This window comes from Oryctolagus cuniculus, chromosome 3, assembly GCF_964237555.1.
Source record: "Oryctolagus cuniculus chromosome 3, mOryCun1.1, whole genome shotgun sequence".
NCBI classification, from domain to species: Eukaryota; Metazoa; Chordata; class Mammalia; order Lagomorpha; family Leporidae; genus Oryctolagus; species Oryctolagus cuniculus.
Genome location: NC_091434.1, coordinates 127,290,500 through 127,308,730, shown reverse-complemented (window position 1 = coordinate 127,308,730; position 18,231 = coordinate 127,290,500). Strand labels below are relative to the sequence as shown.

Genomic DNA, 18,231 nt, shown 5'->3' with positions numbered 1-18,231 from the left:
CGGACTCTTGATGCTGAGCTGCTCCAGAGGCCCGTGGTGAAAATCTTTCACCAGGGAAAGATTTCTTCTGTATTCACACACTCTAAGTCACATCAACAGATGGGTAGATGGGTTCTAAGCAAGAAAATCCTGAGTGACAGCATCCTGACCCCTTCTCTTCTCTTGACCATTTCACCACACAGGGTATTTTCAAATATCCAGTCTGAAGGAGCTGATGCATCAGGCGTTTGTGGCAGCGGGTGCAAGGGTGATACCTGTACCGTGGTGACTCCCAGGTTGGTTACACAGGTGTTCCCACAGGGTGTGAAAATCCCCACTTGCCCAGTTTCTACAGTTCTAGGCATCAGAGAGCAGTCCTCGCTTCCTTCATCTGAGGCCCTAGGATGAGATCTATCCTGAGAGTTAATGAATAAAGAGAGTTAGAGTGTCTTAGTTCATAAAAGATGAAAAACAAAAGAAATAGAACTACGTCCCTGAGGAATGAATTCAGTTTATTCTTTAGTGCTCTTGACATGAAACCTACAGTGTGATCTTTAGCCATGACATACAGTCTCCACACACATTTTATATAGTGTTGCAGCCTCGGGGGAGCACTGGCTACTGTACCTCTCACCTGTCATCACTAAGTGGTTTGTTCCCCCAATACAGCTAGCGGTTCTTTAGACAGTAGAGCCAGAGAACCATATTTCTTACAGGCATTCACCAAGCTCCTCAGAGAAAACGGCTTATTCTGCTGAGAAGTTACGACTCCAGCTCTCCTCCTTGCCCCCGTCAGACTGATCTCTATCATTAAGACAATTCTCACACACTCACCCTTGACCATGAGCCACCAGTTTTTGAAGTCAGCTGGGACATGGCTTGACAATTTGGTCTTTATTTTCTTCAGGGAGAAAGATGATGCAAAACCATGTACGTTGAACATTTTGGAGCAATAAATGACTCAATTTGAAATCAGCTCCAAAAGAAGACATAAAGATATCATGAAATGCTTCCACCTGATTTCTTAATCTGTCTTCTGGGTCAAATCCAGAGAAAGGCACTATCTTTCCTATCTACTTAGTGAACCCAAGCTCATGTTTAGAATGAGATGGAAAACAAAAGAGTTTTAGTCTTGCAGCATACATGTCTTCTAGCTTACTGGGGGAATGTAACAAAAATGGTTTTTCTTTACTCGGAAGCTCCAGGAAAGGCATATGAATGCAGTGTCACCCCCATCTAATTTCAAGATTGGTTCAGAGGGACAAAAAAATCTTACCATTCAAATCTACTCAAGGTATTGCACCACAATAGCCATCATGAAATTGTGATAGTGTACAGCTACCTTAATAACTTAATAGCAATCAGAATGATAGAGTAAGAACCAATTGTATTATTTTATTCAATATAATCTCAGTTACTCACCATATAATTTAATCTTAATAAAAATGTGTATCCAGTTGTGGACTTATCATTTGCTTATTGCCGATAGAGCACTGAGTTAAGCACTAGAAAATTTCATTTTCATTCACTCAATATTATTGAGTGCCTTCCTGTGTAGGATATTGTCTTGCACATGGGAATACCACATGGTAAATTGTGTATAAATGTCCTTCCTTCTTGGAACTTATATTCAAATGGAGAAGAATGGTCTTTTGAAAAAATGTAGCTAACATATCCTCAAATGCTTGTTCTCTTTCTCTGGCCACCCTAGAATGTACTGGTTTAATTTGTTTTTTTCATCCAGTGTTCTCACTGGATAAAACAATATTTCTTGGATTTAGATTTCAAATAATGTTTTAGTGCACAGAGTCTTTCTTTGTCTAAATCTGATGAGCTTAAATTTAGCAGAATGTACACAAACAGACTAAGCAAATCGGAAAAACGAGACAGGGTTCTCGTCCCCTGTGATGAAGAAAAGAAGGCACAATGCCATCAACTGTGATTAGAAAAGCTGTCCAGTCATTACGAGGTGTTTTCAAGTCCACCATCACCTTTTAGCATCTGCAGAAGTGCCTCTTACTGTAAACAAAAAGCCAATAGCTGTGCTTTTCCAGCTGTTTCACATGGACCAGATGTCTGAGTGGCCCAGACTACTTAGCTGCATATTAGTGCCACATCAACAACAGGCTGTTGCTTGTCTGGAGAGCTGTTAACTCCTGTGGAATGTTGCACTGAATGTCATTAAGGTTTGAATTACAACAGATCTGCTAAGGGGGCTAGACAGTAAGTGCTGGTACAAGGATCATTCTGATGGAAGCAAACAGAAGATTCATCTTCTGCATGGTTTGAGCGACACTCTAAGGGCCTTAGTCACATCCCTCATCCCCACTCTGGGCTTCCCGACTTCCGTTTCCTATAGGTGGTGGGGATGGAAGCACTGTATACAGCAAATACATTCCATCAAAACTGAATCTTAAAAATGTCAAAAAGTCTTTGTGCAACACATTAGTTATTTATGCTTACTGAGAATCTTGCTATAAAGATCAACACAGTATTCTGTAACTTACAGCGCATGGACTAAATTCAGACTGTTTCAGATTCATGGCTCGGTTCTCTAAGTTTTTTGATTTTAAAAGATTTATTACATGTATCTGAAAGGCAGAGTTATGGAGGGGTGTGGTGGGGGTTCATTTGGTTCCCCAAGTGGCTAAAACAGCTAGGGCCGGGCCAGATCGAAGCCAGGATCCAGGAGCCAGGAGCAAGGAGGCTCTTCTAGGTCTCTTACATAGGTGCAGGGGCCCAAGCGCTTGGGCTATCTTCTGCTTTCAGAAGTGTAGAAGTGGAGCAGCCTGAATTCAAACCAGCACCCATATAAGATGCCAAGGTCACACGTGATGGCTTTTCCTGTATGCCACAACTCTGGTCTCTCAGTTTTCTGCCTTTTACCCCTCAGTTTAGGGTCTGCAAGCTGTATCCCGAGACCACATATCATAGAGGGTCATTTTCACACATGTTGCCTCATTTATTCCTCACAATTATTGCAAGAGACAATATCCTTTTTTTGTGGGGGGGAGACCTTGATAGGTTGTGAGTTTACAGGTTGTTGGAGGCATGTAACTGCAGTTTATGACTGCATAGGCAGTGACTGTTGAATTATTTCTCCTTTAGATTAGTTCAGATTATTCTTTCATGGTGACTATTGACAACAGTCACCTGCAGGGATGAAGAATTTGTTGGTGTATATGGCAAAAAGGATGGGGAATTTTCAGAGTTCAAAGTCCAATCTAATGAGTCAGGAGGGGCCTGAGGGAGTAGTGTGGCTGGGGAAAGCTCATGGATAGCTGTTGCTCCCCGTCTTCGTGGGGGAACGACACAAGACCCTGCGCTGTTCTTTCGTCTGCTCGGCCCTCCCCGGGTTTGCTGCTGGTTCTTCCCGGGTTGGCTACTATCCCTTCCACCTCCGTGGAAGGGCAGTTCCCCCTGGCCACATTCCCCACTTCCGCAGGGGAGTGGCACACCGCCGGCCGGCTCTTCTCGGGGGCTGCACAGGTGTTCCTTCAGCTAGATGTTCCCCTTAGATGTTCCTTGGTGCATGCCGTCTCTCTCCTCCTTTATAGTCCTCCTCTGCCAATCCTAACTCGGCTGCCCACACGCCGAGTACGCTGCTCTCCAATCAGGAGCAAGTCCTACAGTTTATTGGTTGAACTGGAGGCAGCTGTGCAGAAGCTGTTTACTTCTCTCCCAGCGCCATATTGTGGGAGAGCAGATGCATAGAATAAGTCTTAATTCCAGTAACTCAGTCCAGTCCGGGCTGCTCCCCACAGATAGCCCCTTCTCTTGGTCCAGTGTGCTTGTACCGAAGATAAGGGCATAGCTAGAAAGGAAGAGCTGAGGCCCCAAGCCCATCTCTGCAGCCCCAGCTGAGCAACAGCCTCACCTGCACTCCCAAACCCTCCACCTCCTTTCAGGGCAGTGCAAATTCTCAGCTTCAGAAAACTGCCACAAAACTGGCACAGATCAAAAATAACCAACCAGGCTGCCAGCTGCATCCCCCAAATAGCCTTCAATTAATTGCAATGTCATGAGAATAAAACTGACATGACTGACAGTCCTACTTCCATCATGCACCTGACACCATGATGTTTCTAAGATTCCCCAAAATGGAAATGGGCAGTACTCAAACCTTATTCCAACTTTGTCCTCCATGAATTTTCAACTAAATCTCATCCCAGACACCACCCTCTGTGTCTCCAGATAATGTAAAGGGGTGACCTTGAACCACTGAGTGCAGGCCACTCTTAAGTTGGCCAACACTCACTCCTGTGTGTATTATTTCCACTTGTTTCAATGCCAACCTTTAACTACATTCCATACACAAACTCTGTCTTGCTTGGTAGACATTGGAAGATGGCCTAAGTCCTTGGGTCCCTGCACCCATGTGGGAGACCCAGAAGAAGCTCCTGGCTCGGGTTTCAGACTGGTCCAGCCCCAACTGTTGGAGCCATTTGGGAAGTGAATCAGTTCTCTCTCTCTCTCTCTCTCTCTCTCTCTCTCTCCATAAATCTGTTTTTCAAGTAAATAAAAATAAGTCTTCTAAAAAAAGGTACTTTCTCCTTCATTAATAATCAATTGTGAATTAAAATAACTTAAGAATCCTATCTTGTTCTGTTAGCTTAAAGGAATTCACTATAGTTGTTTAAGTGAAGCATTACCAGGTTTATTACCTAATATTAAAGTATCCAGAGACTTTAGAAAAAATTTAAAAAGTGGATAAAAAAGTTCAGGACTAATAAATGTTTGAAACCATACAAATGAAGTAATTACCAGCTACCTAAGAGTGCATAAATGTGTCAAAATTAACAGGAGATGTGTTTTAATTAGAAGTGTCATATTTTAAAAATCCTAATAATACAGGGTTGTCATTTCACATTTAAATATGTCAAAAGCACTTCTAAGTCCATATGACTAAGAAATGAAACAAACCTTCCATATCTCCACAGAACACAAAGGAAGAACAGACAAAAGCCTTTCGAGATTTATGATCTTTACTATGAATCCCACATTATGTGATATTAGTATATCCACCTCATCTTCAAAGAATAGCATCTCTCTCTATATATGTGTGTGTGTGTATAATATTTACATATAAAACAGATATAGAAAAATGTTAAAACTCTGCCAAAATAGAAGGTCATATAGAAATGCATTCTGCATTAGAAAATATAGTTCCCTTTTAAAAGGGAAGGATTAATTTCTGCTAATATCAGAGATAAGGAGAGAATATTTTTAATTGTCTATATGAGAGTGAAGAAGGTAAACTTTGCACAAAGCAATGGCAATTAGATTGACAATACTTTTCATCACTAAAAACAGACAAAGTCAGTGAATTGTTGTCTTCCAAGTGTTCAACTCAGAATCCTTTACACTAGTTCTATTATAACATATGGGAAGTGTGGTAAGAATAAAGTATAGGCATTTAAGAAATGCATAGACTACAAAAACTTAATATCCATCCTGAAGTAACCACTGAAGGATGTAGCTGAGGAACACAACAATCTAGATAGAAGAAATAGGATTCAAAATAAAACTTTAAAAACAGCAGCAATGTTCAAATATGCTGTGTTAATTTTCCATTAGTGCACTTACCAATGAACACAAATTTTGTGATTTAAAACAACTCAAATTTGTTGTCTTGTAGTCTGGAAGTCAGGTGTCCAAAAGCAGGGCTGCTAAGCTAACACACAGGGGTCAACAGGGCTGAAGTGTGGGGTCTCCTGGGGAAGGAGCCTTTCCCTGGCTTTCTCCTGCCTCTGCAGGACTCCTGCATCTTTGAATTGTGGCTTCTTGTTCCACCTTCAAAGCCACCAGCACAGTGGCACTACTGCAAACAATCCATTCAGGTCAAAGAAATCTTTATTTGCAATTTTTATAGACTAAAATATATCCTATATATACACATGTAAGAAACTCCTCCATGTACATAGGTATGTGATATGACAATTCAAAGTAAAGGTAATATGCAGCCTCATTGTAAGAAAGAATGTTAATGATGAGTGTAATAGCAAAATATGCAAGAAGAGCAATAAAGGAAGAAATATTTATGAAATTGGGATAAGGAGTATTTTCTATAAGAAAAAAGCAAAGCAATCACTAACTGTAGAAAAAATACAGTATATTTTGACTTCATTACAATTACAGACATGTGGGATGGGCATTTGCACAGTGACTTAAGCCACCACTTGGGACACCTGCCTCTCACAATGAAATCCCACCTCCACTTCCAAGTCAGCTTTCTACTAACATGTGCCCTGGAAGGCAGCAGATGATGGCTTATGTCCTTGGATCCCTGCTGCCCCTGTTGGAGACACGAATGGAGTTCTTGGCTCCAGTTTAGTCCTGGCTCAGCCCTGGGTACTGCAATAATTTAGGAAGTTAATCAGCAGATGAAAGATTCTCCTCCTTTGTTTTTCTCTGTCACTCTGCCTCTCAAATAATTAAAAATAAAGATTAAAAACATCGCATAGTCTACAAGAACAAAAAGATAACATAAGTAAAGCTAAAAGAAATAGGATCAATTTGAAAAAATATAGTGTACATGATAATGTTTAGAATTTGTGGAAGAAATATAAATTACTATAAAATTTGGAGAGTAAATTTTTAAGATCTGTAAAAACAAAAAATGATCAGCAAGGAACAGAACCAGTAGCTCTTCCTCATCTAAGTCAGCTTACTTTTCATGGTTTCAGTCACCCAGGGTGAGCTGCAATCTGAAAATGTTAAATGGAAAATGTCCAGGAATAAATACGGAGTTTTAAGATGCACATTGTTTTAAGTTGTGTTATGAGGCCTCTTGTCAGCCCTCTCCTTCCACCTCCTTCTCATGAATTGTCTCTTCATCCAGCACCCTTATGTAGTCTATGCTGTCCACTTGTTAGTCATGTAGTACCCCTCTCAGCTATTGAGTGTGGTATCACCATACTCATGGGACTCAGGGTACCCTTAATTTATGTAATAGTGTCCCTCTGTTCAAGAAAAATGGTGCTGGCAATTTGGGTATGCCAGAGATAAACTGTCACTGCTTCATTCAGGTAGAAAGTTGAAGATATATTTGGAGAGAGAGAGAGAGAGAGAGAGAGAGAGAGAGAGAGAAACCACATTCCCCATAACTTTTATCACAGTTATTACAATTGTTGCATTTTATCCTTAGTTCTTATTGTGGGTTTCTTACAGTTCTGCATTTATAAATTAAACTTTATCATTGACATGTGTGGATAGGAAAAAACATAATATATACAGGGTTTGTTGCTATCTTTGTTTTCAGCATCTGCTACAGTTCTTAAAATGTGTGCCTCTTGGATAAGGGGATGTAATATATATGACATATATAAAATATATATTGTATATGCCTGTGTATACACATACACACACACACACTTTTTTTTATTCATTTGGAAGGCAGAGTTAAAGAGAGAGAAAGAGAGAGATATCTTTCATCCTCTAGTTCGTTCCCCAGAGGGCTGCAATGGCCAAGGTTGGGCCAGGCCTTAGTCAGCAGACAAGAGATTCTTCAGGGTCTCCCACACAAGTGGCAGGGTCTCAAGCACTTGGACATCTTCTGCTGCTTTTCCAGGCTATTAACAGGGATCTGGATTGGAAGTGGAGCAGCTGGGACAATTACCCATGCCTGTATGGAATGCTGGTGTTGCCGGTGGCAATTAAACTCCCTATGCCATACTCCATACTCTGGCCAAATATATATTATATATATTTTTTTATATATTTATATTTATTATATATTTTTATATATTATATATAAATATATATTATTATATATTATATATAAATATATATATTATGTATTATATAATATATAAAATATATTTAATATATTATATATATGTATATATAAATATATACATATATATTCCTCGTATATACATGAGTGTGTTTTATATATACTCTTTAACAATAAATACAGCACAGCTACACTAAAATGCTTATTGCAGCAATACTCGTAAATATAGAAAAGTGTAAAAGTATAGACCTCCTGAATAATCTCTAAAATAACTAACAAACAGTGTTCTAGGTAACAAATAAAAGGAAACACATCTAAACAGCACATAGGTATTGATTTCAAGGAGTATTTTGAATATGGTGTGGAATGTCTATAGTGTCATATAATTTAAAAACACTGCACTCAAAATACTACATTTGTAAATATGATGTATTGTTTCAACCAACATTGAGTATATTTTTTTCTTAGGAAGTTTGCTGTATGGTGTGAATCTGTGTGTGTGTGTGTGTGTGTGTGTGTTTGTATACAGATAGAAAGTGAGTTGGATTCATGAGTAAGGTTGCTTCTCACTATAGCTGAGCAATGGGGAAGGACGGGGGAAAGGAATGACATACATGATGACACTAACTTAGAATTTACCTCTAACACATTATCTTCTTAATTTTAAAACTTTGGCTACTATTTAGTCATAAAAAAGGATGAAATATTTGCCCTTTGCTGTTAGGTGGTTGGAAGTAGAGGTCAGTAGGTTAAATAATGTAAGCCAGGACCAGAAAGACAAGTGTCCATTATCTGCCTGGGGGATATGAAGAAGTTGACCTCATGGGGAGAGCAGTGGTTACACAGAGGCTGAAGAGGGTGGGAGGCGGGAGAGTGTGGAAAGCTTGATTGACAGGAATTAACTTATAGTTAGGAAGGGGTAAGGTGTTCTGAGTTCTATTACACAGCAGGATGACTATAGATAACATTAATGTGCTGCATGTTTCTCTTAAAAAATAAACCAGAAGAAAGGGGAGGAAGAAGGGACGTACCCTTATATTATTAGAATTGTATTTATAAACAATATTAAATCTGTCCTCTTCATATTGTAAAACAAGTAAATAAATCAATTGGTAAAGACAGAATTTTAAATGTTTTCAACATAAAGAAAATTATTTGAGACAATACATTTATCTTGATTCAACATCAGTATATACATATATTAAAACTTCACATGGAATCCTATAAATATGTACAATTCATATATGTCAGCTTAAAATATTTTAAAAGGCAGCAAATGTTAAAGAATTATCAATATTTACAGTTTCTGAAGGCTTATTTTTACATTTGGTAGTTTAATTTTTTGTATTTTAATATTGAAAAAATTGAATTACGTTTAAAGGGACTTTTTTTTTTTTTTAATTTTGAAGACAAAATTACAGAGAAAGAGAAAGGGAGAGAGCCGTTGGTTCACTCCCCGAATGGCAGGAACAGCTGGAGCTGGGCTGGTCTGAAGCCAGGAGCCAAGAGTTCTTCTGGGTCTCCCCGATGGGTGGCTGGGCCCAAAGCACTTGGGCCATCTTCAGCTGCTTTCTTAGACACATTCACAGGGAGCTGCTGGGTTCCTAGGTGGCATCTTTATCTTTATCCTTTATACCACAGCGCCAGCCGCTGAAGGGAATTTTTTTTTTTTTTTTTTTTTTTTTTTTAAGATTTGTTTATTTGAAAGAGTTACAGAGACAGACGGAGAGGGAGAGAGAAAAATAGAGAAAGAGGTTTTCCATCTGCTGGTCACTCCCCAACTGACCACAATGGCCAGAGCTGAGCCGAGCTGAAGCTAGGAGCTTCATCTGGGTCTCATGTGGGTGACAGGGGCCCAGGTTCTTGGCTGGCTTTCTGCTACTTTTCCCAGGCCATTCACAGGAAGCTGGATCAGAAATTGAGCAGTTGGCACACAGACTGGTACCCATAAAGGATTCTGGCCCTGCAGGCAGTAGCTTCACCTGCTACCCTGAAACCCCAGCCCAAAGTTTTAGTTTTTTGAGAGACCTTCATATTGTTTTTCATAATGGCTGTACTAATTTGCATTTTCACTAACCATATATAAAGGTTCCTTTTTCTCCACATCTTTAATAGCATTTGTTATGTTTTTTTTTTATTTTTAATAATAGCTGTGGAAGCAGAGCAGCTGGGAACTGAACCCGCACTCAGATGTGGGATGCTGGCATCAAGTAGCTTAACCTGCTCTGCCGCAGGGCCACCCCCCAACCCCTACAACAGGTCTCCTTTTATCTTTCTCTGTGTTCAGAGTCCATGGCCTCTCTGGGTTAAGATTCTATCCAAGCCTTTCTTGGTTTACTACCTAGGTTTGGATACATTTTAGAAAAAGGGACATTTTTGAGACTTCAAATTTCTGAAAATGTCTCTATTTTCCATTCATAACTTCATTTGGATGAACACAGAATTCTAGGGCCTAAAATTCTTGTTATTGGCGCTATTTAAACATCGGAATCCATTCTGAAAGCAATCTAGTGTGTGAGATCTGTTTTTTCTCAGTCTCTTGCTTTTTCCCTGTTGTTTTCTCATGAAGGAAATTTTTTAAACATTGTGGAGTTAGAGAGGGAAGTTTAGTCTGCTCTGAAGGGTGGGAGGTGATCTGGAAGTTCCTCTAAATGCTCACCTCCTAACCCTGGGCAAGAAACATTGACCTGCTGTAGTAGAATCAAGCCCTAAGATTTCCGATTGTTCACTTGTCTTATATCAGCATGATGTCACAGCAGAGCAGATGCAAGCAAGGGGAGTTCTGTGGGGGTCATTCTGTTGTTAACTTGGTCATGCGTATTTATGCAGACATGCTGGCTGCTCTATCCCAGCTGTTTCCTGTTTGGTCAGGAAAGCCTCTTCAGTCTCAGCGAAATGTGCTGGGCTCTAGATAATGGCACACACACAGATCCTGTTTGTGGGTGTGGGGAGACCTCCCATTCCAGAGTCTTCCAGGAAGCTGGGGTGCATGGGAAAAGTGGGAAGGAACTGCCCATTCCCATAAGGAAAGGCACACAGCCATGGCAGATCAGAGACAGCTGGTCAATAAAATCGCCTTAGACTGTCCAGTGTTTTGGGTTCCAGTGGCAAAACCTTTGGGTTGCCAAGGCAGGAAATCAGGTGGGGTTCCATCTTTTAGACATGATAGGAAGCCATCTAAGTATTTCCAGACAGGACATGACACACAAGGCAGTGACCTTGGAGGTAGAGAGAAGAGAGAGCAGAGGCAGGAAAACAAGCCAGGTTACTGAAGGGACCAATGGGAAGTGATGTGGATGAGTAAGAAGAGAGAACTGATGAACAAAAGCGGGGTCCTGTGCTAAGAGTTGGTGTCTACTGGGCTATGAGGTAGGGGAGGAAGGAAGGGCAAAGACTGCATTTTCCCAGTCTCGGTTAAGTACATGTGAGTCACCCAGGGGTGTCCAGATGGCAGGTGGAAATGGGAAACCCAATTATGGGTCCTCTGCCTATGAATCTCAGGATGTCTGAATTGCAGCCAGTTCCACTTTTTATTCAGGGAGCCCATTTCGGCTAATAAACTTCATAACCACTACTCACTTCATGTCAGGCTTTGGCTATGAAGGGGAAGCTTATGTATTGAGTTGGAAGTTATTCTCTGAAAGTGCAGTCAGTAGAGATAAACATCAGAGAAGAATCTTTTCCTTCTGACAGCAGACTAGAAAATGGAAATCCCCATGTAGACCTAGAGAAACAGTAACACACGAAGATGTACAGAAGGGATATGGATTGTTTGACCTGACGACCTGCTTTAGATTACCTAATACCTGCAGATCATCTCAGACGTGATCACAACTCTGCCTTTAGATTGTCACAAGATCGAAGTTAATCCTCGACTATTCAAATGCAATGATTTGAACACCTCTGATCTTCAAACATGAAAAAAAAAGAGCCTGATTTTTTTAAACAGCTGAAAGAAATCAACTTATGTTAGGATCAAATCCAAATAGGAATGAGACATGGAGTCAGAAGATCTCACTCACTGCATAACTCTTGGTCACTTGTTCATGCCAAGTTATAGATCATTTCTTTTGCCCAAGTCAAGGAGCTCTGAAGAGGCTTCTTCAACATCTGGATAGCCGTGGTCTTGGATCAATTATACTCTTACTCAGAGCTGAGGAACAAATTTTGAACAACAAAATCGAACTGCTAACTTAAAAAATATGCCTGTGGGTTCTTCAAAATTCAATTAAATTGCTAATTCCTCAGTTAAGCTTTCTTTAGCAAAGAGGATTCTTATTTCCTGAGTCCCAGTGACATTTTCTTGATCTCTTGTAAGATGATTATTTAGAGACACAATGTGGACTTGTGTATTAATTTATTTTGTGATGGCTCAGAGGGTTGGACCACTGCCCTCTCAGTAAGGGTGGGATTAATCAGTAGGTCATGGAAACTCTCAGTTATCAGTCATTAACTTGTGGGGATTTATCTCCTCCATTCAGAATGCATGTGCTCAGGGAGCTTTCTGACCTGCTAGTGATTTCCTGCTCATTCACTGCAATCAGCATTATGCCATAAGAACGGTGGGTTACATGGCATTGATGGGGTGTTTAGATGCTGCAGGTCTCTTTGGACTGTTACGACAGAAGTTGGGGGCAGTTAACAAATCTGGGTCAAAACTTGAAGTGTTTACTGTTGCTCATTCCTCGTGAATATAAATTACTTCCAGATGTAGAGTATATTTGCAAAATCAATGGCCATGTAGGTGTACCTGAAGCCATGCTAACAGGCTATTGTAGAGATGGCACATTTGGCTTAGTGGCTGCAATTTGGGCCACAGCAATGTGTAGTAGCACTGTCTGGTTTCTGCAGGGATACGACCCATAAGTCAAATGGTGTTTCTTGGCCTCACCAGCTCTATGTCCTTTAGAACCTTAAAGAGCCAGCACTTCTGCATCCCTTCCCCCACCATCACTCTCCCGAGGCAGGGCTGTTTAAGAGGTAAAGTCTAGGTAGTGCGTTTCTGTGTCCATTACACAAGGCTTGAACAGCTTTTACCTTTTTTCCCAATCCATTCACTACCTATCATTGAGTCAAAATGAGGCCTTTAAACACATACATGACATTTAGTTCCTCTACTTGGACTCCTGCAATGATTTCCTACTGTCCTTCAAATAAAATCAGTTTCTTAGTAAGACCTGCAGATTCCTGGGGCTAGGGTTGGGGTTTAGCAGGTAAAGCTACCTCAAGCAACACTGGCATCCCATATGGTGCCAGTTTGTGTCGCAGTTACTCCATCTGATCTAGTTCCCAGATGATGGCCTGGTTAAAGCACCGGAAGATGGTCCAAATGTTTGTGCTCCCACCATCAATGTGGGAGATGGGGATAAAGCTCCTGGCTCCAGGCTTTGGTCTGATCCAACTCTGGCAGTTACAACCATCTAGAGAATGAAGCAGCAGATGGAAAATCTCTGTCACTCCCTGTGTGTATTCTTTCAAACGAATAAATAATTTTTAAGAGACCTACCGATTCCCGCATGATCTCCATTCTGCTTAGATGCTTGACTGCTAATGTAGGATTCCTCATCTTGTGCACAAGCCTCCCTCCAGTCATGGGCCTTCCTCATTAGGACATCTTCACGTGCCTTTCCCTCTGCTGAGAACACCTTCCCCAGCAGGCTAGAGTATGGCTTGCTCTGCATCATTCTGTTCTCAACTCAAATGATTTCTTCTGTGAGGTCTGCCTTGGCACCAATGTCCCAGTTGCAATCTCCTACAGCTAGCTAGTCTGTTCATCCATTTGTCTATGTGTCCCCTCTGATTGGAATATAAGAGCAAGCAACAGCAGCAGAACACAGAGCAGCAATAGGTTGTGACTTCCTCTTGGCTCATCGAAGTTTTGGTTCTACTGGAGATTGACTTAGCAATAGACAGATCTGTATAGATGAACTAGGAATTGTACTCGGAATAAGAAGGCCTTTCTTCACATCCCTTCCCTGGGAAAACTAGGTTTACAGATGTTGTAGGTGTCTTTATGTGCAACCAGTCTACTATAGTTTTTAAAAATAAAATTATGCAATATCCTACAGCTAGTTTTGTTGTTATTTTTGCTCAGCATCATTTTAGCCATTCTTGATCTTTTTTGATTCCATATGAATTTTAGAATCGTTTTTCTATTTCTGTAAATAATGCCATTGGTATTTTGATAGGGTTGCAGTCTGTATATTGCTTTATGCTGTATCAACATTTCAATGATATTGGCAATTCCAATTCATGATCAAGGAATATCTTTCCATTTCTTGTGTGTGTGCTTGATGATTTCTTTCATTACAGAGATCTTTCACTTCTTTTGTTAAATTTGTCACTTAATATTTTACTTTTTATGGCTATTGTGAATGGGATTTCTTTCTTGATTTCTATTTTGTTGAGTCCATAATTAGAGTATAAAAAAGCTACAATGTTTGTATGTTAGTTTTGCAACCTGCAAATTTTCTGAATTGATTTATTAGTTCTAACAGCTTTTTGGTGTTAGATGTTCCGTGGAGTGTTTAGGTTTTTTCATGCACAACATCATGTCATCTCTAAATATAGATATTTTGACTTCTTTCTTTCCAATTTTGATGCCCATCTTTCTCCTTCCTAATTGTCCTTGCTAATAATTTTAGTAACATATTGAATAAGAGTGTTGAAAGGAAACATTCTTATCTTGTTCCACATCTGAGAGGAAATGCTTTCAGCTTTTCCTTGTTCAGTATAATATTGACTGTTGATTTGTCATAAATAGCTTTTATAATTTTGAAGTATTTTCTTCTGTAACTAATTTGTGAAGCATTTTAATCCTGAAAGGATTTTGAATCTTATCAAACGCTTTCTCTGCATGTACTGCGATGACCATATGATTATTTTTCTTCATTCTGTTGCTGTGATTTATGATGCTTATTGATTTATGAATGTTGAACCACATTTCTCAGGAAAATTCCACTTGATCGAGATGCATGATCTTTTTGATGTGGTTTTTGATTCAGTTTGCCAGTATTTTGTTGAGAACTTTGGCATCTGTATTCATCAAGGATACAGGTCTACAGTTTTCTTTTCATGTCATGTCTTTGGTTTTGATATCAGAGTGATGCTGTCCTCATAAAAAAAGTCCGGCAAATTTCCATCCTGTTCAATATTTTGAGATAATATGCAAAGTGTTTAAGTTAGTTTCTCTTTAAATGTTTTCTATATTTCAGTAAGAAAACCATCAGGTCCTGGACTTTTCCTTGATGGAGGACTTTTAATTATTGCTTCAATCGCATTGCTTGTTATGAGTGTGTTTTATCTTCTTCATCTAACCTTGGTGGATTATATGTATCTAGGAATTTACCCATTTCTCTGAGATTTTCCAGTTTGTTAACACACAGTTTTTCACTCCTGCTCATTTTTGGTTTCCATTTGCCTGATATCTCTCTTTCTGGTTGTTCATTTTCAGTGAGTATCTCTGTTTGTGAAGTGAGTTTCTTGTGGACAGCATGTAGTGAAGTCTTGGTTTTTTATGCTTTTTTTTAAACTTCTATTTAATGAATATAAATTTCCAAAGTACAGCTTTTTATACTTTTAATCTAGTTCCTTTTAGTATTTTTAAAATATTCACTTATTTATTTGAAAGGTATAGGTGCAGAGAGAGAAAGAAGGAGTGACAGAGAGAGAGAATGAGATCTTCCATCTGCTGGTTTACTCCCAAATTGCCCAACAGTGAACTGGAGCTGGGTCAGTCCAAAGGCAGGAACCTGGAGGAACTTCCTTTAGGTCTCCCATGTGCAGGGACCCAAGCACTTAGGTCATCTTCCACTGCTGGGAGCTGTATCAGAAGTGAAATATCCAGGACTCATATAGGATGCCAGAGTTTCAGGTGGCAGCTTTACTCGTTATTCCACAATGCTGGCCCCAGTCTTTTTAGTATTGTTGCATAAGAATTGACACCTGTCATTTTATTGGTTAGATACTGTTTCTACTAGCTCTATTAGTGGATTTTGTGATGTCTCGTATTTTCATGAGCTTGACTTTTAATATTGGACTCCCTTTAGAATTTCTTGTAAGACTGGTCTGGTGGCAGTGAATTCTCTCAGTTTTTGATCATCTAGGGAATACTTATATCTTTCATTTCTAAAGGATAACTTTGCTGGATATAATATCCTTGTTTGGAAGTTTTTCTTTTATGACCTTGAATCCTACTCTCTTCTGGACTCTAGGGCTTTTGCTAAGAAGTCTCCTGTTAGTCTAATTGGCTTTCCTATATATGTAATTTGATTCTTCTTACTAATTTTGTGAAATGAGATAGGAGAGTCAAGTGAAGACCAGACTGTGTAGGACTGAGCCCCTCACAGTGTGCTGGTGGCTTCAGTGTCCCCTGGGAGTCTGTTGTAAATGCAAAACCTCAGGCCCCTCCTCTCAGCCTGCTGAGTGGGAATCTGCATTTTCATGAGATTATCAGATGCTCCATTTGCAAATTAAAATATCAAAAACACTTAGCATGGGTAAAGAGTTTTTTAAGGTGTTTGATTTTTATCACCAGTGGTAAAAAGCCAATGACATGAGGAAGGGGTTGGGCCTAAAGTAAATTTTTGAAAGTCCTTCTGTGCAGGGAATAGACCATGGGAGGGAGTAAAGGAGCTGGGGAGGCTGCTGCTGCAGGGGGTGCAGGCAGGAGGTGCTGGTAGCTGCACCATCCTCTTGCCTCTGTTGGCATGCACATTAGATGCGATAGGCTTATGACTGTCCGTGTGTGTTCAGATGGTTTACATGAAACACGGCTTGCATGCTCCATCTTTAAAAACAAATCGTGACTACTTCTCCAATTCTCAGATGAAAGTATGTATGGATATTTTTAGTATTTTTTAAAAAAAATTTAGCAATTAGTCTTCTGTGCTAATTAGAATTTTCACATTAAAAGAAGAGCTATCTATGAAATCAAGATAACTGAAAGTGATCGAGCAATTCCAAGGTGACTTTAAAATAGATATTTATGAAATCATCAAATAGTAAGGCAGAAGTAATATCTGTAAATACAAGTAAAGATCACAGTAAATTAATATTCTATTGAAAATCTTAACAATAGAAAAGACTACTGAAATTTGAAAATACTTAAAAACAAATCATCCTTAACAACAAGTCGTGACTATCCAATTCTCAGATGAAGGGTAATTTATGGATATTTTTACTTTTTAAAAAAATGTTGGCACTTACTCTTCTGTGCTAATTACACTTTCAACATGAAAAGAAGAGCTATCTATGAAATCAAGAAGAGCTGAAGGTGATTGAGCAATTTGAAGATAACTTTAAAATAGATATTTATGGAATCATCAAATAGTAAGACAGAAGTAATACCCATAAATAGAAGTAAGGGATCATAGCAAATTAAGATGACATTGAAAACCTTAATAATAAAAAAAGACTATTGAAATTATAAAATGCATTGATAGATGAAATAAGACTTTGACCAGACAGAATTAGGAAGAAGGATAACAGTAGTCAACATTTACCTATACTGTATTACAGGTGATATAAAATAAAAGAAGAAAAGGGGCTTAAAGTATCCACTTAAAGAACCAACACACATCTGATAACAGTTCCAGAAGGAAAGGATGAAATTAAATAGACACAATATTCAACGCATTGATAGATGAGAAATCTAGAATTGACAGAGATGTGTTCTCATATGGAAACACTTATAAAGCACAAAGCAAGAGAAAAAACCATTGTCCCTCAGACACATCATAGTGAGACTGAAGAACACTAAGAGTGAAAGGGTTAGTGGTAAAATTATATACCTCATCAATGGAAATGAGCTAGATCAATAAAATGTACAAGGGCAGTGTTCCTGTGGCCTACCTAGCATAGCCGTACTCTCTTGGCAGATATGAAGGCTCTTCCTGCCAGGCAGGGACTGCTCCAGCCTGTCTCAGACTCTTGTCACTACTGCCTTTTCTGACTTGTAGCTCCTCCATCAGGATCTTGGATCCCCCTGATACAGAACTTGAGAGAGCTTCCCCTGGTGTAGCTGCATAGAGCTGCTGTGTCACGGCCCCTGTGCATTCTGATGGGTGGTTGCCTAGGACCCACAGTGATCTGTGATGTGACATCATAATATCAACCCAGGGTGGCTGCCAACTACCATTACCAATAGATGCCAGGCTGCTTCTTAGGTAAAATACTTCCAAATATTCACAAATGAAGAGAGTTCACTTGTAAATTCTAAAACCTGTTGGAAATTCTAAGCAAAAGGAAGCATTTCAATGGAATATATGTGAATCTCAAGAATCCGAATGCAAGAAATAAAAATGAGCAAAGAACATAGACAATTTTACTAAAGATGCTAAAAAAAGAAACAAGCTATTTGGAGGAACACAAAACATTGATGGTAGGCCAACTTACCTGGGAGCAGTTTGTGGGAAAATAGTAAAGTGATTGTAATGCTATCTAAAATTCTGTTACATTCTCCATCTCATTGAGAAGAAAAATCAAGATATATAAAGAATTTAGACAGTATTAGAAGA

General features: G+C 39.4%; 1 long non-coding RNA gene across 1 annotated transcript; it reads right to left on the bottom strand.

Annotated features, from left to right (window-relative positions):
* Positions 1-9,041: 9,041 nt before the first annotated feature.
* On the bottom strand, positions 9,042-17,775 carry LOC138843050 (uncharacterized). The gene is made up of 3 exons (XR_007920470.2): positions 17,567-17,775; positions 11,294-11,867; positions 9,042-9,364 (listed from the first exon to the last, which is right to left on the bottom strand). It is a non-coding gene; the product is annotated as an uncharacterized lncRNA (long non-coding RNA).
* Between the last annotated feature and the right edge of the window lie 456 nt (positions 17,776-18,231).